This window comes from Macaca thibetana, chromosome 1, assembly GCF_024542745.1.
Source record: "Macaca thibetana thibetana isolate TM-01 chromosome 1, ASM2454274v1, whole genome shotgun sequence".
NCBI lineage: Eukaryota > Metazoa > Chordata > Mammalia > Primates > Cercopithecidae > Macaca > Macaca thibetana.
This window is the reverse complement of record NC_065578.1, coordinates 110,623,747-110,647,108: the sequence shown is the minus strand read 5'-3', so window position 1 is coordinate 110,647,108 and position 23,362 is coordinate 110,623,747. Positions and strand designations below refer to the sequence as shown.

General features: G+C 44.3%; 1 protein-coding gene across 1 annotated transcript in view; it reads right to left on the bottom strand.

The window, feature by feature from the left end:
* Window positions 1-23,362, bottom strand: part of C1H1orf162 (chromosome 1 C1orf162 homolog) — a 256,729-nt gene that overhangs the window by 173,860 nt on the left and 59,507 nt on the right. The window lies entirely within an intron of this gene.

Here is a 23,362-nt window from a genome sequence, read left to right as displayed (position 1 = left end):
TGGGATAAATACTCCATTTATTAGCCAAAGATTACCAATGTGTTTTCTTTTTTAAAAATGTTCAAGCAAATGCTGCTTTTAAGAAAAATACCACAGTGACACAGCAAGGTTAAAATAAAAGGATGGAAAAAGTATGCTATGCAAACACTAACCAAAAGAAAGTAGGTATAGCTATATTGATATCAGACAAAGTAAACTTTAAAACAAGAAGCATTCCTAGAGATAAAAACATTTTATAATAGTAAGTGTCAATCTAATAGGGAGATATAAAAACTCTTAATCTCTATGTACTCATGAACATAGCTACCAAATATGGAAAGCAAAAATTGCCAGAACTAAAAGGAGAAAAGACAAGTCTACAATCATAGTAGGAGATTTCTAATACCTCTCATAGTAACAGAACAAAGAAAAAAGTCAGTAAGTGTCTGGACCTGAGCATGTTATTAATATTTGGCCTAATTGACATACACAAACATTACATAAAAATTTACACAATATGCATTTTTACGCAATCATATTCTTTTCAAGTGCATATGAAGGAGTGATGGGGAAAGGGGCTCTTGTTTCTAGAGCACTCTCATCAGTTAAAGCACATATAGAGGAGAAATACTCTAATAAAGATAAAGGGTCTAGCAGATGGTACTTACGGCGTGAACACATGAAAGCTGAGAGTGTCGATTTGCATATGGGAAATCAGGTAGGAGATATTAAAAGAAGGTATCCTTCCAGTAAAAGATGAGTCACAAGTTAGAAGGAAGAAGGAGAAGAGGTGCAGATCTTATAGTTAGATGGTGCAGTTTGCAGTAAACACCTTGGGAATGCACCTACATCAACCTATTCATTGATTAACGTTTATTCATTTATTTAATAATTACCTACTGAATGCCTACATTGTGTCAGGTACCTTGTGAGTACTTGGCTATACTAGTAAACAAGACACAGGGCTTACCATCACTGGTGCAGATAGATAAGTAAGTAAAAACTTATGACCTAGTGAGTCAAACACTGCAGGGCAAGTTAGCCCGGAATAACTATTACAGCAAGTGAAAAGGAACCAGCCTAAGGAGTGGACAGTCAGGCATCTGGATTTTAGGATTTCCAAGGAAATTGTTAGAGGCAGAGGGAGAGAGTCAAGGAAACACTTTTAGAGAAGATTGTTTTTATAATATTTAGCATTTAGCATTGAGGTACAGTAAAGATAATGGAGAGACAGGGGAGGGAGGCAAGCCCAGCAAAATGATAATGCAAAAATTCACCACTAAAAAGAATAAAATACTTCTGACATGCTGATGAGATGAAAGAGTGTCTGAAAGTAAAAGAAAGTGATGCACAAAAGAGTAGTATGTTTCTGAATATATAAAATATAAGAAACAGGTAATAATGGATTATTCTAGAAAATGGGATGCAGAACAAGTGTGGATAATTGTAAAAACAGTCACAGTGTTTTTTAGCACCTGGTATCAGGAGTTGCTTCGCTCGCCCCTTGAATCTGGGCTAGCCTTGTTATTTGCTTTGACTAATAGGACACAGCTAGAGTAACATTGTGTAAGTTCTAGACCTAAATCTGAAGAGGCCATGAGGCTTTTGCTCAGGCTCTTGGAAAGCTTATACTGTCATGTGACCAGAGTTAGCCTGAGGGACAATGAGAAACATGTGGCCAGTCACTCCCAATGGCCTCAGTTGACAGCCACGCAACCCCCAGAAGCAGAACCCACTACTGACTGCCAGCCAACCACAAACGCATGAGTAAGCCCAGCCGAGACCAGAAGCGCCTGGCTCATCCCAGCCCAAACTGCCAGCCCACAGAACTGTGAGCTAAACAAATTGTTGCTGTTTTGATTTTACCTTAACTTTTAATTTTCTGAAATTATGGTTAAAAAACACAATAAAAATGTTCACTCTTAACCATATTTAAGTGTACAGTAGTGTTAGCTATAATCATATTGTTGTGTGACAGATCTCAAGGACTTTTTCTAACAACTAAATTTTGAGTTTTCATTTTGCAAAATGGAAACTGCATACCCATCAAACGACTCCCAATTTTCCTCCACTCCCCAACTCCTGGCAACCACAATTTTACTTTCTGTTTCCGTGATATTGACTAGTCCAGACCGCTCATAAAAGTGGAATCATACACTGTTGTCTTTTTGTGACTGGCTTATTTCATTCAGGATGCTGTCCTCAAGGTTTATCCATATAGTAGCATGTTACATTGTTGCCGCTTTAAACCATTATATTTTGGGGTAGTTTGTTACACAACAAGGCTTAACTAACACAAAAAGGGTGATCTCCAAGGGTCCGATTGATTATGTCTGGGGTGAGGACTTCACCAGTATCTGGTGAAAATACTAGTCTAACTATTAGTTGAGTGAAAAGCTAGAGAAGACTTACAATCCAAGCCTTGAGCCACATGACAGATATATGAGGCAAAGTAAGGCCTATGAGCTTTATCTTCTACTCCAGTTTCCTAAACTGTTCTTCAGAATTTTATTAATGGGTGTTGTGTTTATGATGAAAAGTGTTCTTTGAGTGTGTTGGAGAAACGCTGCATATAAGATGCCTCTCTTAGAAAATCATAATTCACATTATATTGAGAGTTCAAAGTCCTCCATGCTTAACTGACATATCCCAAATATGTTTAATCCATAAATTTTTCCCCTAAATCTCAGGTTACCCTGCAGAACACAAGAAGAGGGGATATAGTAGGCAGTGCTTTCCAAATTATTAACCTATGAAACCCTTTTGTCATATATAGTATATATATAGATATCTTAGAGTATATAGTTCAAGAAACATTGCAGCTCTGTCCAATAGAAAAATAATGGGTGCCATGTATGGAACTCTAAATTTTTTAAATAGCCACATCTAGAAAAGTAAAAAGAAACAAATGAAATTAATGTAATAATATATTTTATTTAATCTAGTATATCTAACATATATCATTTCAACATGTGATCAATATAAAAATTACTGAGATAGTTTACTTTTTTTCTCTCTAGTAAATATTCAAAATCCGGTGTGCATTTCGCACTTATAATACATTTTAGTTTGGACTATTCACATTTCAAGTGCTTAGTAGCCACCTGCGACTGGTGACTACAATATTGGACAACATAGTTCTAGACAGATCAGTAGAAAGCTGAAACTTGCCTTTTATATAAGTGTCCTGTAGGTTTGCTTTGATTGATCGCATTTTTGTTAACTTGTAAGTTCAGGGGTACGTGTGCAAGATGTGCGGTTTTGTTACATAGACAAACATGTGTCATAGGGGTTTGTTATACAGATTATTTCATCACTCAGCTATTAAACCTAGTATCCATTAATTATTTTTCCGATACTCTCCCTCCTCCTACTCTCCAGGTTCTGATAGGTCCCAGTGTATGTTGTTTCCCTCTATGTGTCCATGTGTTCTCATCATTTAGCTCCTATTTGTAAGTGAGAACATATAATAGGTATTTGGTTTTCTGTTCCTGTGTTAGTTTGCTAAGGATAATGGCCTCCCACTCCATCCATGTCCCTACAAAGGACGTGATCTCATTTTTTTTTTTTTTTGAGATGGAATCTCGCTCTGTTGCCCAGGCTGGAGTGCAGTAGTACGATCTTGGCTCACTGAAAGCTCTGCCTCCTGGGTTCATGCCATTCTCCTGCCTCAGCCTCTCGAGTAGCTGGGACTACAGGCGCCCGCCACCATGCCCGGCTAATTTTTTGTATTTTTAGTAGAGACAGATTTCACCGCGTTAGCCAGGATGGTCTCGATCTCCTGACCTCGTGATCCACCCACCTCCCAAAGTGCTGGGATTACAGGCGTGAGACACCACACCTGGCCAAGCTCATTCTTTTTTATGGCTGCATAGTATTCCATGGTGTATATGTACCACATTTTCTTTATCCAGCCTACCATTGGTGGGCATTTAGGCTGATTCCATGTCTTTGCAGTGTGAATAGTGCTGCAATGAACATAGGCATGCATGTGTCTTTATAAGAGAATGATTTATGTTCCTTTGGGTAAAATACCCAGTAATGGGATTGCTGGGTCAAATGGTGTTTCTGTCTTTAGGTCTTAGGAATCACCATGCTGTCTTCCACAATAATTAAACTAATTTACACTCCCACCAACAGTGTATAAGTGTTCGTTTTTCTCCACAACTTCACTAGCATCTGTTATTTTTTGACTAATAATAGACATTCTGACATTTGACTAATAATAAACACTCATTGTGATTTTGATTCGCATTTCTAATGATCAGTGATGCTAAACTTTTGTCATGATTGTTGGCTGCATGTTATGTCTTCTTTTGGGAAGTTTCTATTCATGTCCATTACCCACTTTTTAATGGGTTTTTAATAGGGTTGTGTGTTTCTTTCTTGTAAATTAGTTTAAGTTCCTTATAGATGCTGGACATTAGACCTTTGTCAGATGTATAGTTTACAAAACTTTTCTCCCATTCTGTAGGTTGTCTGTTTACTCTGTTGACAGTTTATTTTGCTGTGCAGAAGTTCTTTAGTTTACTTAGATTCCATTTGTCAATTTTTGCTTTTGCTGCAATTGCTTTGGCATCTTCATTGTGAAAGATTGATGGTGTTTTGGACTTACACCCTCCCTTTCTTTTAAGGGATGCTATAGGGAGTATTCATATGTAAAAATAGACCTTTGTGTTTACTGTGAGGATGTTGATCCTTGGATTATGCAGTGTTTTGGCAATAAGAATCCTGGAGGGAAGTATATTTCTGGTCTTTCAATCTAAAATAGTTGCCTTGTTTGTTTGCTCTGATTTTCTGCACATTATAAATTGTGTAATTAATTTTATTTCTAATTTTTCATGGACTACCAGAAATATAAAACCAAATTTGTGGCCCACACATAGCATGAGTATAGGAGAGCATTTCCCAAAAAACAGGTTGAGTTTGTTATTAGCTTGCAAAAAACTAGTGTTACTTGAAACATTTTGTGAAAGGCTGCTGCAGCTGATGGAACTTGTCACACCCAAAGGATTACTCTGATAGCGATCAAAAAAACAAAACAAAACAAAACAAAAAACAACAACAAAAAACAAAAACGGAGTGATGGAGTGAGGAACTAAAGATAGAACAAGAGTGAAGCAAGCGTCATCGGGGTGGGGGTGGGGGACAGTGGGCAAGTCTGGGCACCTGGTCCCACAGACTTGCCCACCTCTGATCTGGACAAATAGGGCTTCTCAGTCAGGAGATTTAAAGATTCCAGGTGTCGCTCATCTGCCCCTTTTTGCTGGAGACGGTGGTGACCGCCCCGCTTCTGCCGCTGACCAGGCAGTGGAGGGAAGGGAACCCTAGCGGCCAGTGCCAAGTGGTCTTAGGACTCAGGGCCACGCGGTTGCCAGCGCCACCGAAGGTCTGCACTTCCCTGGTGAGTTTCCCAGGGCAGGTGGAGCGCTCCCTCCAGCTCTCTCCAGCCAGCTTCGTGCCTTGGGGGATCCTGTGTAGTATTTCACTTGAATTCTGGCCAGCCTTTGTGTTCCTCGGTAGTTCGGGCCACCTAAAAAGTGTTGAATCCCCCTCCAGAGATTTTGAAAAACGTCGGCAACCTTTAGCTTTGAGTCACCCGGCCAGTGGGTAAATGAAAGGTGCAGATAGCCATACGAATTGTGAATTGCAGGAGGACTTGATTTTGGACACTTCAGACTCGCTGCTACTTCCAGACTGTGCCTTACTCCTAGGGACATGGATGAGGGCCCGCCCCACCTTGTCGCACCCTGCCGGTTCCTTCAGTGCCAGCAAGAGGGAGGCCGACTTCCCTTTATCGCCCTAAGTGGAGATTTTGGCGCCCCCGCGCGGTCACCTCAGCTCAGCGCTACTCCAACCGGACATCCCCTGGCGAGGGGTCGGAGCGGCTAAGCACAGGCGCTCGCTGGGCACTCAGGTTGGGTTCTTTCTGGCTGGGGTCCAGTCATACACGGGAGGAAGGGAGCCACGGTGGCTGTTGCGGCCCCGCGCGGGGCGACCCTCACCTTGTCGAATCCTTCAGGCAGGCTGTGTGGGTGTGAGGTGGCTCCCGGTCCGCCTTGCCCTGGGCCACCCGGCACTCACCGCTGGGTCACCACTTGGCGGCGATGCTCCATCCATCAGTAGAGAGGGCCGGGGGCGCAGCGAGGGCGGCCAGGCAGCTAGGGGCGGCGTCACGGATGGGGTGCTTTGAAGAGAGGGAATCCTGAAACTTGAGGTGGTGCCATCTGACCTGCTCCACCCAGCTTTCCCTCGGTCCTAAGGTCCACAAACGCTGGAGCCTGGGCAGGAATGAGAGGTGGCCTCCAGTTGCAGTAGGGCCAAAGAACAGCAGAATGTGCGCTAAGGTCCTGGACACCGAAGCCAGACAGCCAGCTTCGAAATGCATTTTCGAGCTGTTTGACCTTGGTCAAATCTCTTAGTGTCTCTGTCAGTTTCCTTACCTGTAAAGTGGTCGTGTAAGAACCATGACTACCGCATAGGGTCATTATGAAGATTCCCATGTTCACAGACTGCTCTGGACAGGGCTTGCTCAGAGTACTCTTGTTAAATAAGTAAAGCGGCAGGAAGGAGGTTGGAGAGAGGACTGGGGGAATACCCAGGGTGACTCCAGCTGATCTTCGTCCCCGGACTAGCCAGGGCAATAAGATAAGGAGCCATCAGGGTGTGGGGATTCTCAAGATGAAGATAATCCAGACACACAAAGAGCTGAAGTGCAACCCTCAAGGATCACAGGGGAATCAAGAAACTCTTGTCCAGGTCCACTCGAATGGCCATGAAATATATGCAAATTATGTCAGATTTGCAATAAATTAAATTCCCATTCTCTTTTTGTCATTAGTCACCTTGATCTTAGACTTTCCAGCCTCCAGAAATGTGAGAAATAAATATTTGTTTTCTATAAATTACCCAATTTGTAATATTCTGCTATAGCAGCATAAAAGTACTAAGACATTTAGAAGGAATATTGTTTTCACATAATGTTATGTTCCATCAATATTTGAATTCATATCACCACAAAATAATTAATTTTGGTGTTGAGCTATTTAACTGAATTAAAAATAGCTTTTATGATAATATCAGATGTCTCTCCTTTAACGAAATGAACCACCAAAAAAGCTTTACTTTTATTTCATAAGCTATGTGAAGAAAATGCAACCATCCCATCATTATTTGAAAAGCTATCTTATCTGATTTTCTATTTGGAATAACTGATGACATTGATATTAACTTGGTATTATTTAAAACCTTGGAAAGTTGTTCTGCAAATAGAACTTCACTTTTATATATGTGCACACACACATACAAAACTTGGAATAGAAAAAGAGAAAGGTTAATTTGAAGCATCAGTCATTTGATCTACCTAAATGAAAATTTTTGTTTCACTTAGTGTCTTAGTCCACACAGGCTGCTGTAACAACATGCAATAAACTGGGTAGCTTAGAAATAACAGATGTTTATTTTCCCCAGTTCTGGAGATTAGGAATCCAAGATGAGGGAGTGAGCAGATTTGGTGTCTGGTGAGGGCACACTTTCTGGTTTATAGATGAAAACTTCTAGCTGTGTCCTTCCATGGTGGAAGAGGTTTGCTAGCTCCCTGGGTTCTCTTTATAAGGCCCCCAATTCTAAGCACCTCCCATAGGCCTCATTTCCCAATCCTATCACCCGGGGGTTAGGATTTCAACGAATTTGGGTGAGGACACAAACATTCAGACCATGGCACCTAGTGATATAAATAATACCTTTGGCAACTACTTTTGTGAAATCATCATCTTTAGGCAAAATTCTCTTAAAATAATGATTTCTTTTGAAGTAGATGCTGATGCTTGTTCAGCAGATTTATGTGTTTTGGTTTTCATGCTACATCAAACAACCCCATGGTGGTTGGTAAATGTCAACTAACATCTTGCGAAGTTATACATAAGTTATACAATCACCATCAACTTTCTTGGAAAATGGAAATTCATTACTTAATTTTTTATTATGTAGACATTTGAACTTTAAAACTCATTGCTGACAAAAGCATTTATTTGCAAAATAAAAAGTGTTACCAAACAACAAAATAAATAAGTGATTGTAGATTTATACTACACAATAGATGATAAAGCCTTTGTAAGAAGAGCATTCAGACTACTCTCTACAAACTCAGTGGAATGTCTTCTTGGTTTCTATTAATATTTCCCTGTTTATATTCTGCATACCCTTAACCTATGATTACCCACTGATCCTACCGACAGGTGGCCTGATGGCTTTATGCATCTCACAGGCCATGGCACAACTGCCTGGTCCACTAAGGGGCTAGCAGGAGCAGCAGTCCTTCACCAGTCCTGGAGACCAGAGGCGATAGCTATCTCTGGCTACTTCCGTCCTAGCACACATCAGTTGATTAGCAAGCACCCAGCAAGTAGTCATTGAAAAGGGGCTGTGTTTGTTTGTCAGAAAAGGGCCAGGAAAGGAGAGCGGTTATCTCTGGTAAGTGTTCAGATTTAACCACATATTAAAGAATTTTGTTTATGAAATACAGCAAAAAGTAGTATAAAGTGGAGGGGTATAAATTCATGTCCTATAACATCAATACAATAGTAATAAAAATACTTTATAATAAAAGTTTTAAACCCACACAATTGCTAAATGAATTGGACACTGGAACTATAGTTAACCGTGACTTTCCTGAGAAAACGGAGTTGTATAGACCTCCTGCTCAGGAGGCACAAAATAAACTTCTGGGGATTCTGCTTACTGATTATGATAGTTTTGTCAAAATGGTATAATCCACAGACTCCCTTCCTATTCACCAGTAAACCAGTTAAGGTGGCTGGACAAAGAGGTGTCTCCCTTGCTTGGTGAGCTGCATTCTTCCTGCCTTCTGCAGCATGGCAACTGGGGAAAAAGCCAAGGCCAGGCTCTGGAGGTGGTAGGAGAAAGAGGACCTCTGACTCCTGCTCTAGTGTGGTTTTCCTTCTAGCTTTCTTGTTGCCTTCCCTAAGGGTATCGAAGGGTACGCTGGAGCATAGTGTGGCAATAAAATGATAATAAATGAATTTGTTTTGAAAATGAGTTAATCTTGAAATCGTCAGCAATGGTCTTTTTTCCTAACCTCATAGGTGTGGAAGTGGTGTGTGTAAACTAGCCTGTGGTTGGCCCATCATGCTGTGTCCTTAAAACACAGGCTTTCTTAGGGTTGTTTGCCATGGAGGTGGGAAATGAGTAAACTTCGTGAAGGTAGAGCTCCTGAAGAGGATGGATCCCGTAAATTAAATGTTCCAAGTCCAGCCACTCTTCTGGGTCCTTCTGCAAGACCCTTTGGAGGCGAATTTGTGAGAAAGAATGAGGCTTTATTTTCTCTTGTTCCTTAGAGCCTATTTCCTCTCTCATCCTCCTTCAGGAGGGGCCCAGAGTACCAGAACTTCCCATAGAGATGCTCAGAGAGGTCCCAGGTACCTGTTCCTCCTTCTCTCTCATCCTCAATGTTTGGGCATCTCCTGGGAGCTGGTGGACAATGGGGATTAGGGGGTGGCAGTAGGCTATCTTTTACTTGCAGGATAGTATCACACAGATTTACAAATCAAAACAGACAACTTGACATTCACATGCAAAACTTCCCTTTAATCATCCTTTTGTCTTACAATCTCCAAGGGACGCAACAGGTGAATAGCTTATGCCCAGTTACAGCAAGAGCAGCTGGTATCAAAGACCAGGCCTTCCTGACAAGCTTCCTCATAGGTGTGCTCATCCACACGTTGTAGAAGGCACGCTTGCTGGTGGGGCTAGGATACAGACCATTGGACTTCCCAGTACAGAATCCACTGCCACCTCCAGGTGCTACAGTGACGATGGGAGTCAAGCTGGTTCCCAGGGTAGAGGTGGGTACTCTGCAACCTGAAGAGAGAAGGAAAATGGACCCCATAAACTCAGGAGAGGACTCCTTTCCCAGGATGAGTGTCATGTCTGTAAGGTCACTGTGGGTTTCTCTCAGTGCACATCCTACCTAAACCAGTGGTTTAATGCTCTGAGCCTCAGTCGAGGATACCCAAGTTCATAGCCCAGCTCTGCCATGAGCTATGTGACCATGAGAAATTCATTAACACTTCTCTGAGCCTCAATTTTCTCTCTGAAATGATGGCATAATTGTATTATCTCTTAGAATTATTAGATAAAGCATTTTCCAATGTGCATGCCATATAACATAGTGAGTCATATAGCATGCACATTGCTTTTATTTGTAATTATTAGCTTTTATTATTATATATAATATATTATGCTATTATATATAAGGCATACATATAGTATATAAATATATATTATTATTATATTATATAATTATTAGCTTTTATTTGTGAGTAAACTAATACACCTGGCACCAAGAGTGCCTATGAGAATTACACGAAATCTAAAGAACCAGCAGGCTTGACACGGAGTAAAGATCCAATGATCAGCAGTAGCTTTCTCCGCAGCTTCCCAGCCCCTCTTGCTTCCTGGACTTGCCCTGTTCTCGGGGCTGGGATAGAATCGTGTTGAGACCATCTGTAGCTCTGCTTCCCACTTCAGGAAAGATGCTAGCTGAGCCCCTTTAGAGTCCTCCTTCTTTCATTTCTTTTCTCATCTTGTAAGTTTTTAATCCCTTGCTTTTTTTTTTTTTTTTTTTTTATTTTAACTCTGACCCACAAAGTTCATAAAAGCTGGAGCTGAGCAGCAGTGACAGGGAATACAGTGTTTGTGTTCCCTTCCCTACCCAGGCACCAGCGTGTTCAGTTCACTTTATAGAAGCTTGCCTGAGTAGCCCTACAGAGGAGAATCCTCCAGAATATTGATAGGTCCCCTTTTACTTGCCAGGCTTGTCACTCATGGCCTGCGTGCTAGTAAGTCTGCTGGGTCTTGCTTTCTGGGTTCTAAATGCCAGTTCCAACAGGACACACTAGGACAGCTGGAAGATCTGGAGGAGGCCTTGTTTGAGGTGAGGCTGGGAGGAGCTCTGGTCTTCTCTTCTTCTTAACCATGTCTAGTTTGTTATCTCCTGGCTGGTAGGTCATCACTGCTTACGGGGTGCGGAGACACCAAGCGCAGATTCGAGTGCCTTCATGAGAGGGTATTTCCCCGGTCCACAGAAAGTGCCCGTGAAATCATCCAGGTCAATGGCCCAGACCATGGCCCCTCCAAATCTGTTCTTTAGCAGCCACTAAGCCAGTGGGAGAGAACCAGGGGGACTCTGGGGTGTCTTTGCACAAATGCAGGGAGCAACTCTAGCAGGATGGCAGGAGGACCATGATCTAGTCATGGAGAGGAGAGACTGGGGGTGGGTTTTGAGGAGGCAACTTTGAGGAATTCATTAACATATTTGTATGTACAGAAGGACTGTAGGACTAAGTCATGGAGGATAAGTCTTGGCCCCAAGCAGCTCTTTCCCCCTGCCCTTTGTTATCACCAACCACCTTCTGAGAAGGCATCTCACAGCTGGAGTTTGGGTGGGTTGAGTGCTATAGAGATATAGGCCCTTCACACAGCAAAGTGCCTGGGCAAAGCGAGAGGGCTCTAGATGGAAGGTGTAGGGTGAAGGGCCCTGGGATTGATAAACAGCAGTCACGTCCTCCCTAGACCTGAGCATAACCTCACAGACCAGAGCCTCTATCACCTCCTGATTTGGGCTCAGCCTGTGTGAATTTGCCATGAGCAGGAGAGAGGCAAAGGAGAGGAAAAAACTCTGTGGTCTACACTTTATCTTTGGAGTGGGGAAGAACACCTGTGTCAGGAAGCACAAATCAAAGAGCTGCATGAGGACCAGAGAAGAGCAGGGGAGGGGCCAAAGGAGAGTTTCCAGGGGTGGGGGGAAGGAGAAACTGCAGGAGCCAAGGAAAGGAAGGAAAAGGAGCTGAAGGGGTTGCTCCAACTGCCAGGCTCTGTGGCTGGGTCACTGGCTCACCCTGAAACTTCACAACCTCCTTGTGTCTCTCCTCACCTCCCTCAGGTCTCCTGGGATTGCAATTCAAGGGCAGCTGGAGGGCAGGTCCCCCACCTCTCCCCAACCATGCATTAGGAAGAGTGTGGAGGGTCCTACCTTGAGGGTGAAGCTCTTGGAGTTGTCATACCCCATCCACTGATTCCCCATGTAGGTATAAGGTACCTCCTGGGGGTCATTCCACACGTCAGTGGCTCCTTTCAGGAAGCAGCAGAACTGGGGCAGGTACAGAAGGAGCAGTCATAACTCAGATGGGCCCTGCTATTCTCAGGCCACTTCTATGTCCTCCCTCCATTTCTTTTCTAAGATCCACATCCCAGTCCATTCCCCTTTGCTGGAAATAACAGAACCTGGTTCCAGTGTCACCCAGGTCCCCGCCCTGCTTTTGTCTCGTGGGACAGTGGACTGCACTAGCTAGAGAGATGACACATGAATTCAGTTATTTGTCTGCCAATAACCTCATGTGTAACAATGGACAAGCAGCTTCTTTGTGCCTCGTGTCCTGGTTTCTTTTCGAAATGAATTTGACTGGTCCTTTTGTTTGAAAGAGTGGTGTCTCAAAAGAGCTAATAAGAGGACAGTGTAGCATAATGGGTAAGGTCTGAGATTCTGGAGCTGCACAACTTAAGTTTGAATCCCAGCTCTGCCACTTACTGATTCTGTGACCTTGAGCAAATTGCTTAACCTCTCTGTGCCTCGGTGACCTCTTGAATAAGATGGGGAGAAGGCAGTACCTTATTGTTTGTTAAATGAGATTATATATAAAAATCACTTGGAGCACAACCTGGCTCTCTATTTGCACTCAGTAAGCATTAGCTAGTTCTAGTGTTAAAGATGCATATTTACTTTAAAAGGTTAACATTTAAGATGTTTTATCATCTTTTCACTCTTCCCTTCTCTCATTGCCACATATATTCAGAGCAGTCAGCAACAGAGTACCCTCTACTGGAAATCAGAGTATAGACTCTCTCTCCATTGACATATCTTCAACCTTGAGAACAGAGAGAGTGGGTCCTCTAGGCCCTCTGAGGACATTACCTCCAAGTAGGCAAGGGTCCCAGCCTCCTGTGTATGGGGCCCAGCAGTCCCAGGGCCAGAAGTGGGAGCATCCAGGCCATGATTTGCAGGATTAGTGAGAGTGAAGGTGTGAGCATAAGCCCCAAAGACCACTATCAGCTTCTCAGCAGGGGCACCTGGGCTCTTCCAGGAGTTCACTGCATAATCCTGGAGGCAAGATGAGGCAGGTATCATTAGAAAGCAGCTGAGCATGTACCCAGAGGCCTTAGAATAGTCTAGGTTTTCTGCCTAATTCCCTAGTGTCTCCGGGTACAGCATCCAGCCAAACCCCTTCCACAGTTCAACCTTGTAGAAAGGAAAGGAATGCTGCCCCTTCAAGAATGGATTGACCAAAGGGTCAAGAGGTCCATTGCTTTAGTAGCAGGGCCCAGTGTTAGCCAGAGATCCTCTTTTTCTTTATACTGGAGTTCATTTGGGGCATGACAAGTGTTCAGCTGTGCATCCACTTGTCTTCCCAACGGGCTTACTACAATGCTGAGAGTTATTTGTGCATGGAGCATCAACTGGGAGATTTTCCCATGTCAATTTTTAAATCCTTGGTTGAAATCTCCACTGAAATGACATCTAGCCCATTTAGTCACCTACTTATCATTAAGCAGACTAATTATTACAGCTGCCTAAACCACACAAATTAGGAAGAAAGAGGCTGGAAGGGAGTCAAGGAAGAGTGGGAAGAAGATGGATCATGAAATGTGCTCCTAGCATAAATGGAAAATATATTTTTTTAAATTCCCCAATGTTTGGGATTATCCCAAGCCACTATTCTGCTTCCTTTTTTTGTGAAAGATGAATGGATACAATCAGTCATAGGGACAGGGAGGTAGAGAACATGAGCTGTCCATCAAGTTTCTTGGCCTCCTTTGCAGTCTGGGGCCGGGGATCCAGTGACAGGCTTTGAAGATGTCCGTTAGGGCTGGCTTCCTCACTCACCATATTAAAGTATTTGTAGTCTCCCTAGTCATTAGATCCTGCAAACGGGAGTGTCCTCTCCTATGAAGCCCTCCCAGGAGCCCCTTAGGTCACAGGTCATCATACTGATGAGGTCCACGTACCTTAGGTAGTAGGGAGAGGGAACAGGAGGAAATAAATGACCCAAGGGAAATCACTCTTTCTAACCCACTACCCCTAATGCTCCTAGTCCCAAATCGGCTGATTGCAGATTTGCCAAACAGCCAAATCTGCTGTTTGCTCCTATGCAATAAGGATTCCCTTATGCATTATTATTCTTTATTCCATTCTCCCTTACCTTCATCTCAAGAGCACCTGGAATATACTAGGCACCCACACCATGATCACTATCTGGCTACACTCAGACCTTCAGGACTTGTAAAAGCTTGAGACTCAATTAACCTTCTCCAAATGGCCATTTACCCTCGAGAACCTTGGAAATAGACTTAGAAACAAGGCCAGCATTCATACTGGCTCCCTCTGCCTCTTCCTCAGGAATTGGGGTCATTTCATTCCTCTGAGATAGAGTCCTCTCTATCCTGGGTACCTGAGCATTGGTCACTGGTATCTGGGCATTTGGCAATGCCTGGGGAAGGTCTAAGGGTCACTTAGCTCTGAGTATGGGCTCCTGGGTTTGCTTACCTTGACATCTTGGGGATCTGATAGGCAGTCCCAATGGTGCCTTTGCCAGCTGACACAGCAGCAGAAATCAGCAGTCTGGGCTTTTTGCTGCGGGTGGACTCTTGCTCAAAAGCCTCATGCATTTCCTGTGAAACAGAAGACACCGAACACAGGCTAGAGGGACCAGTGGGCATGTGACGAGATCACAGCTCTTATGAAGAAAGCTACAAAGTGCTTGATTTAGAGTCCTTTGATCCAAAAGCTGTCGTTGGTCTCTGGGGACAACAGTAAACTGTCTTCCGAAAACTTGGAAATGAGGGAAATTCGGTCATCCTCTGACAATTAAATTTTAAAATAAACAAATAATGTCCAGAGTACAATTTAAAAAAAAAAAAGGAGGGAGATTGTATTAAAGAGACAAAAATGGCCTCCAGCCCTGCAAGCTGTATGTGATTGCATCTAATTATCAGAAAAACGGAGGAAGGGGAAATAAGAGCATTAAAGCCAACACTGGTGCTCAAAGATATACTTCTCACTGCCAGTGGCAGTTTTCCCCAAAAGAGAGATCTGCTCTTACACTAAAGAGATGAGGCTGTGAGCCAGAAAGGGTGAGATCTACACCCCTGGCCAGGATATATTCAGCCTCTCTCAGAACCCCTCTCCAGAGAGAGGCCTTGTCACAGCCTGCTGTGGGCCAGATTGTGTGTTCTTCGGACACAGTGAGGGTGAGACACCTTCAACAGGATGGTGAAGAGCTGCTGGGTGTCAGCTGGGCTGCCACGATAGCCTGGATATTCCCATGAATGTCCAGCCCATTGAAGTTGTACTTCCTCAGAAACTGTATGGCTGACTGGATGAAGGTCTGGCGGTTCTCAGCAGTGGCCACCACGTCAGAGAATCTGGAGTCAGTAAGTCATTGCAGCATAAATCACAGTAGCCTAAGCCCCTGGATACTCCGTCTTGCCACCTATCCTCTTTACTATCTGCCTGGACATACATTCAGTTATTCTGTCATCTATTGTCATTTACTGTCATTCAGTTATTCTGTCATTCATTGTCATTTACTATCATTCAGTTATTCTGTCATTTATTAACATTGCTGGGATAGAGTAGTGAATAAAATAGTTTCTGCCCTGGAGGAGCTCATATAGAGGAAGGTATAGATAAGTAAATGGAACTTAAAATACAGTGTAGTATAGGATGACTATAGTTAACAATAATGTATAGTTTCAAATGGCTAAAAAGAGGATATTAAATGTTGTCAACACAAAAAATGGCAGATGTTTGAGATGATAGATAGGCTAATTACCCTTATCTGATCACTCTACATTATATGTGTTGAAATATCACTATGTGTCCCATAAATAGGTACAGTTATTATATGTCAATTAAAAAACAAAGTTAAAAATAATATAACAAAAATTCATGAAATGTCCAATTAAAAAAATAGTATGGTAAGAGCTATGATGAAGGAAGAGCAGACTTCAGGGAGACCTGGTCAGAGAGGAGTTCTGAGAGGTCTACACTGGGGTCTGAGGCCCAGAGTACACTCACATTACAGAAACTTACAGTCCTTGGAGTTTGGAAGAGACTGATTAATCTGGAAATGATTCAGTCCTGAATATAAGGTCTTACCCCTGGGATCCAAAGTTCTAGCCACCAACAGAGAGCAAGGTGTTCAGTTCTGTGTTGCTGGAGATAAAAAGATACTAGTGTAAAGAAGTTGCACTTGCAAGGAGCTGTCATTTGCCAGTCGGTCCCTCTACCCTCACATCCCACACAAGGCCTTGTGTTGGGAGCAGAGCTCTCTGTAGGATCAAGGGGCCCTTGTGCCATGAGTCCTCCAGGGCACGCTATAAATAACTCATTGAGTAGGTTCTTGCTCCCATCTCTGCCAACGGGCTGATGGACCCTGGTGCAGAAGGGAGCTTCTGGGAAGAAAAGACAGGGCATCCTGGGCAGGATGAGGGAGCCAGAAATCAACCCCTTAGCACAGAAAGTAGACTGGTTGGAGCTTCTGGGATACACAAGGCCAGAAAGCTGGAAGTCTGATTCTAGGAGAGAGCGAGGAACACAGGCAGTGGAAGTGTCTACCAGTTACTGAGTGCCTGCTAAATGCCAGGCACTTTTCATGCATTGCTTTTTTAACCCTTATAATCCCACAAAGCAGAAACTGTTAATATCATTTGACCTTTAAGTGGCATTCAGAGAGATTAAGCAACTTGACCAAGATCATCCAATGCATAAGGTGGCAGAGCCAGGATTCACACCTAAGTCCTTTGTACCATGGTCCTGTGAGCTTGACCATAAAACCTACCCATTGGATTCCTGATGAGACAAAAGCATCAACCTAGCTGATAAGGCGATCTGGCCTTCCTGGGTTCTGTAGGCTAGGGAAAGCTTTTAATCTCCCTATGACTCAGTTTCCTCAACCTTAACATGGTTTTAATATGCCCACTTCATCATGTTTATTGTGCGGGTATATAAAATAATAAATGAAAAGCACCTCGCACACAGTAGTTACCCAATAAATACGCTAAGCATTTAGCTGGTGCAATTTTAGGTTAAATTTTGGGTTAAATTGGTAGCTAGTTGATAGGTTGTTGTGGGGCTGTACAGCAACATGGCAAACTTCAGGGGACATTATTCACAAAGAATCCTTTGTGAATGGCGCCTCCTGTGACACACAGAATAGAATGCTGGCTATCTGAATTTCCTGGAGAAAATAATCCAGAAAAATGACAGCAACCTGCCTCTCCTGGGGAGAAGGATGCTGAAAGCTCTACTAATGAGGCATGGCATGAGAGTGACTGCGGACAGCACTCAAAGGCTAAACATTCTGGTGTCGGTATCTCTTGGGGAACTCGTGAAAGCCTCATGTAGAAGCCTTCAACCCAGCACAAAGCCCAAGTTCAGAGCTCACTAGTTCTTAAGGCCATTGATGCCGGCATAGAGGGCCTCATCATCCCACTCGATGGTTTTGATCTGGTTGTTGGCCATGCCAGCGAAAGCATAGAAGATGTGTATGCACAGGCAAGGGTCCACATTCTGGGGCATGTAGCGGACAATCCCAGGGCAGTACTGGCTCCAGCTGGTGAAGTAACAGATGATTTTGGTTTCTGTGCCCAGAATGGGAGGGAAGTAAGATATGTGTCCCGCCCTAATGTTCTCCTCATACGCAGGCACTCCCTACCCTCTCATGGAATACTTACCCAGCTGCAGCAAGAGGACCAGACCTAAAGACAAAGGACCTTGGTCAGAGGGTGCCTGGGTCACCTTTTCTCTGGCTGGGTAGGGGCAAGGCGACGGCAGCCCTGGCCAGTAAATGGGGAAAGGGAGATGGGGTTGGTGCCCCCTCTGCTCTATAAACCCTTTCCCAACATAGGCTACTGTATGACGTGTTTGGAGCAGGAGGCTAATGTAGGCATTCACTTGGCTACTCGGAAGCTCAGATGATGGTGTGTGACTCAGGAGCCAGGAGGACGTGTTGTTATTCTTTCAATAAATCTATATTAATTACTGAGTGCCAGAGATCAAAAGACTACATAGGCAGGGTCCCTGCCTTTAAGGAGCTCACAGTCTGGCGGAAAGTCACACCTGTAAGCACACAGGTGCAATGCCATATGACAAGTGATAAAATTGAGATACAGAGGTCAGGGAAGACTTCCCAAGAGAGTTGACCTTGGGACTGGAACTCCCTGCTCTCCCTCTAGGCCCCTTTGACATTTGTGCTTATCCCCATCACAGCCCTTACCACACTGAAAGATGATTGTTTATTGGCCTGCCCATCAGACTGCGAGCTCTGTGAGGGCAAGGGCTGTGCTGACACTGCTGAGTCCCCACTACCCAGCACACAGTCAGCCCTCTATCAATAAGTGTTGAATGAATAGACCCTAAAAATAAACCAGATTTGTGGGGAGGGGCACAGGAGGCATTGAAGGTGAAGAAGGGGAGATTTCAGGCAGAGGGCCCCTTCCCATAGCAGTCTCTTCACCCTAAAGCTGCAACTCACCTTTTCCAGGAACAACTACACTCTACTTTTCAACTCAGATGAAGCTTTTAAACTGTATCCTTTTCCAAGCCACCTAACCACACTCTGGATGTGCTGTTGCGCCAGCCCAGTGATCGTCCTTATTGGGCTCCTTTCTACAGTTTGGTCACTCTCTCTGGGAAACAAGTTAGCCCTGGGGGAGCTGCATTAACTCTTTAAGGCCTTGTCTTCCTCTCTCCCAAACCCCCTCCTACACACCTGCTCCCAGAGTTCTACATTCAGAGAAACATCTGCCTCATTCATTTTTCTACTAATTGCTCCTGGTAGTTGGTTAATCTTTGATTAAGTGAGTGTCTTGAGCTCCTGCTCTGTGGCTGGCACTGAGCAGGAGTCACGGAACACTGGAAAGGCGTTGGGGTGGGGGCTGGCCTAAGTCTTCTATTATTTCACGTGGGGGAAATGGCCTTGTCCTGGTCTGCCAGAGTTATCCACTTTCCCTCCCATATGAAGCCCTAAGGTGCTCAGTGAGCCCTTCCTTACTTCCCCACCATGTTATGAACTCAAGAAGTCTGCAAGAGAGGGAGGAAGGAGACAGTGCAGGCCTTTGGAGCATAGGATAGGGGAGGAGAGAGCAAGTGAACCGAGGAGAAAAGGCAGCTGCTCTGAAAGCTAAACTCAGCTTGCCTGGGAAAGACTCAACAGCAAGAATCAGCAGCTTGCCCATTTTGCTGGGAAGTCCTAAATGCAAGTTCCAGTTCTGAGTAGGGTACTCAACAGCTTTTTATAGGGAGCACGCATGCCCTCTCATCCTGCACCCGGCCCCCTGCAGCAGACATGATGGGAGATCAGTAATAAAGGAGTACAGGTTGCATATGGCTCCCCTTACCTCTCTGAATCTTATCTGTGTCTTCCATCTTGGGTAATCAACCCAGGGACACATGAGAGGGCAGCTTTAAAAGGCTGTTGACTGAAAGTTCTTTGAGGAAAATTGCATACTTGACATACGTATGAGGCTGACCTAGAGTCTAAAGTCATTTGGGGTCAGAGTAGGCCCCATGTGTCCAAAGAGACCAGCTGGATGCTAGCAGAGGGATATGGACAAAGGACATCAAGCAGCCATTTGACCATATTCTTGAACCATCCTGGGCAGGTGGACCCTGCCCAGGCCCTAACACCTTGATTCTATTATAGCAATAGATTTGGGTAGTGGCTACAAGAAGTTTGTGAGTTCTATCAAGTTTGCCATGAGAAAGCATCATTTTCCAAGGTTGTTTCTGTTTATTCGAAGGTTGTCTGGTTTACAGAGGTTAGAGAAAATTCACCTGGGCAGACATTTCTAATTATGCTTTCACTCAGAAAGGAGAGGCAGCAAGACCTGGGACAGGTCCCGGGCTTTGAAAATCACAATATTTTACTACCCACCTCCTTCCACTCCATCCCCAGTCTTACTACCCATACATAAAGGGATGCCACCTACAGGAAGCCCACCATGATGCCACATCATAGGTTTCTAGACCATTTCTGAGGGTCCCTCCACCCCAGAAGACAATGAAAGTACCAAATATGGTGGTCTGCTCTCCTCCAAGGCAGGCCTTTTTTAAAAAACCTTTGGTATTGACATTAGCCCTGAGGCGTCTACATAACCTAACTGAAATCCCGTCTAGGAGAGAGTCTTGTTGCTGGCTCCACTCCCAGTATATGCCAAGATACCTCCTTTTTAAGAGATCTGCCAGGTACATTTTCAAGATTTTTCTGGGAGATGCTACTCAGACCTTTGGGAGCTTTGAGTTTGGATACATTTAAAGGCAATTTAGATTCACAAAGAAAATAGAAATGGGTCCTAGAAACTTCAGTACATGTGTGTGGTTGTGTGAAGCTGATGACATTTCCAAAGCTATTTATTACCTACAATCTGTCCCCATCCTTCCCAGGCTTTTGACTGTTTGGCCTCTGTGTGAACCCTAGAAGAATGTCAAAAACTGGATGCACTGACTGACTAGAACTGGACCAGTATTGAACACAACAACAGCTAACATTCATTCAGCACTTACAATGTGCTAAATGCTTCACATGTATGAATTCGTTTATTCAAAACTATCCCTTCAGGAAGATGCTATTACTATCATATATTTATGTATTAGGAAAACTGAGGGACAGGAGACTAAGCAAACTGCCAAAGATCACACTGAGAAGTAGCAGAGTTGTAATGCAAGCAGAGACAAATGGACTCTGGGGCCTGAGTTCTTATGACCTCCTGACTCTCACCTATACTGCCCCTGAGCAAGTCTAAGATATGGTTCCTCCTTGGCATAAGACTCTTAGCCTACAAAGATCTCCTCAAAGGGGTTGTAGTGGGTGGGGGTATAGGGGAGAGAATAAAAGGAAAGGAAAGGAAGGGAGAGGAGAGGAGAGGGGGGAGGGGAAGGGAGGGGAGGGGAAAGGAAAGGAGAGGAGGGGAGGGAAGGGGAGGGGAAGGGAAGGGAGGGGAGGGGAAGGGAGGGAAGGGGAAAGGAGGGGAAGGGAAAGGTGGGGAAGGGAGGGGAGGGGAAGGGAGGGGAAGGGAGGGGAAGGGAGGGGATAAGAGGGGAAGGGATGGGAGGGGAGGGGAAAGGAAAGGAGGGGAGGGGAGGGGAAGGGAAGGGAGGGGGGAGGGGAGGGGAGGGGAGGGGAGGGAGGGGAGGGGAGGGGGAAGGGAGGGGAGGGGAAGGGAGGGGAGGGGATCAGGATCCATCCCCAACCCCAACCAAACAAGGGGCCTTGATTTCCTTAATCTTCTCCTGGATGTTTGCAAAACAAATGGTTCTATCGTCACAGCAAGCTCCATAGAGTTCAAAGCTTAGAGCCCAAGACACAGACCTTTAATGCGCTCTCAGGCTCCATGCAAGGCCAAGGTTAATGTGTTGGGCAGCTGCCCATACTCTCTCGTGCCTGTTATAGCAGCTGGATAATGGAAGTGTTAAATTAACTTTGGCCTGAGGTTATCTCTGTAGTTTGAGTCCCTACTAATGAACTGGAACCTAATGTAGTATATAAATAAACTGAAACCTAACTTAGAAGTATTTTTTTTTGTAACAGTAACTAGATCTCGGCCAATCACAGGCAGCCAACTGATTAGACCATGTTTAAATAAGGCAGACTCCTGGCTGTGACCAATTAGATTATTTCTCTACTTTCTGTTCTGTCTGTAAATACTCATTCTCCATATTGCAGAGGAGAGCTCTCTGAACCTCTTCTGGTTCTCAGTGTTGCCCAATTCACTGAATCATTCTTTGCTCAAATAAACTCTGTTAGATTTGTTTTATCTAATGTTTTCCTTTTAATGGAAATAATAACAAACACAAATAGTATTTGTGATGTGTCAGGCATTTGCCCAAATGCCTTACAAATATTAATTTACCAAACCATCATCACATCCCTGAGAGGTAGGTACTCTTATTATCCCCACCTTAAAAATGAGAAAGCTGGCGGCACATAAAAGGTAAATAACATGCCCAAGGTCACATAGCCACTAGGCTGGTGACAAAGCCAGTGTGTGTGAACCCAGGAGATCTGGCTCCGGACTATGTTCTTAATTACTCTGCTCTTCTGCTTCTTGAGAATTCAATTACCACAGGAAGCAAAGTTAGAAAGCCAGAGTTAGAAAGCCAGAGAGGTGCCCAAGCAATTTCTACCTTGTAGTAAGAAGATCTGAGCACTGGAGCAGCATTCAAGGGGACCTTGGGGACTAACTTCCCCTAGTATCCGTCAGTGCTTGCCACTGCCGTTCTTTGGTATGTACGTCTGGGGTTTTCCATCATAATAGGATATTCAAAGTCGTTTTGAAAAAGTCTCCTAGTATTCCCACCCTATGCCGCTTCGATCATGGAGCCACCTCTAATCCCCTCCTCCACAGACATTCTGGTGCTGCTGCCTTCTTGGATTCAGTCTAGTTGCCACCACTTATCAGACATGTACCCTTACACTGATGCCCCAGTTAGCTCATCTGAAAATTGGGCTTATTGTCACTTCACAAGCCATGAGGATTAAACATATGTATGAAACTGTTGTTCAAAGGTCAAGATAAAAGTGGCTTTTCTGGAAGGAAAAGATTGGAAGAAATTGGGAAAATGGGGGAAAACAGTTCATCCTAAAATTAAGGAGTCTGACACCAGAATCAGCCTTAGACCTGGTGCTGTGGGCACCATGCTTTAGAAAAGGAGTTGGCAAACTTTTCTGTAAAGGGCCAGAGAGTAAATAGTTCAGGCTTTGCAGGCCATACCATCTCTGTCATGCTTCTCAACTCTGCCATTGTTGGGAGAAGGTAGCCACAGACAATATGTAAACAAACTGGGTGTGGCTGTCTTCCAATAACATTCTACTTTCAAAAACAGGCAGTGGGCTAGGTTTGATCCATGGGCCATAGTTTTCTGACCCTCCTTTGGAGGGTCCCACTTGGGCCCTCTTCCAGTTGCACCCCCCTCCCCACAAGGTAAGGAGACTGCCAGGCTAGGAGCACATTCACCTACAGCTCGCATACCTCCTCTTGTAAATCATGATCCCGATATCCAGCATTTCTACCCAAACAGCCAGAAGAGCCTATGCGCTCTCTCAGGGACTGCACATGACTTTTCCCTGGGCCCATCTTCACTGAGAGTGGACTACAATGCTTGTGTGCACATGCATAGCCCAGAGGTGTGTGTGTGGCTCTGTGTGTGTGTGTGTGTGTGTGTGTGTGTGCTGGAGGTTGAGGGTAGAGGGTAGAGCGCAGATGAAGCTTGGATGCAAAGCCTACAGTGTCCACAAGTATGCCCATG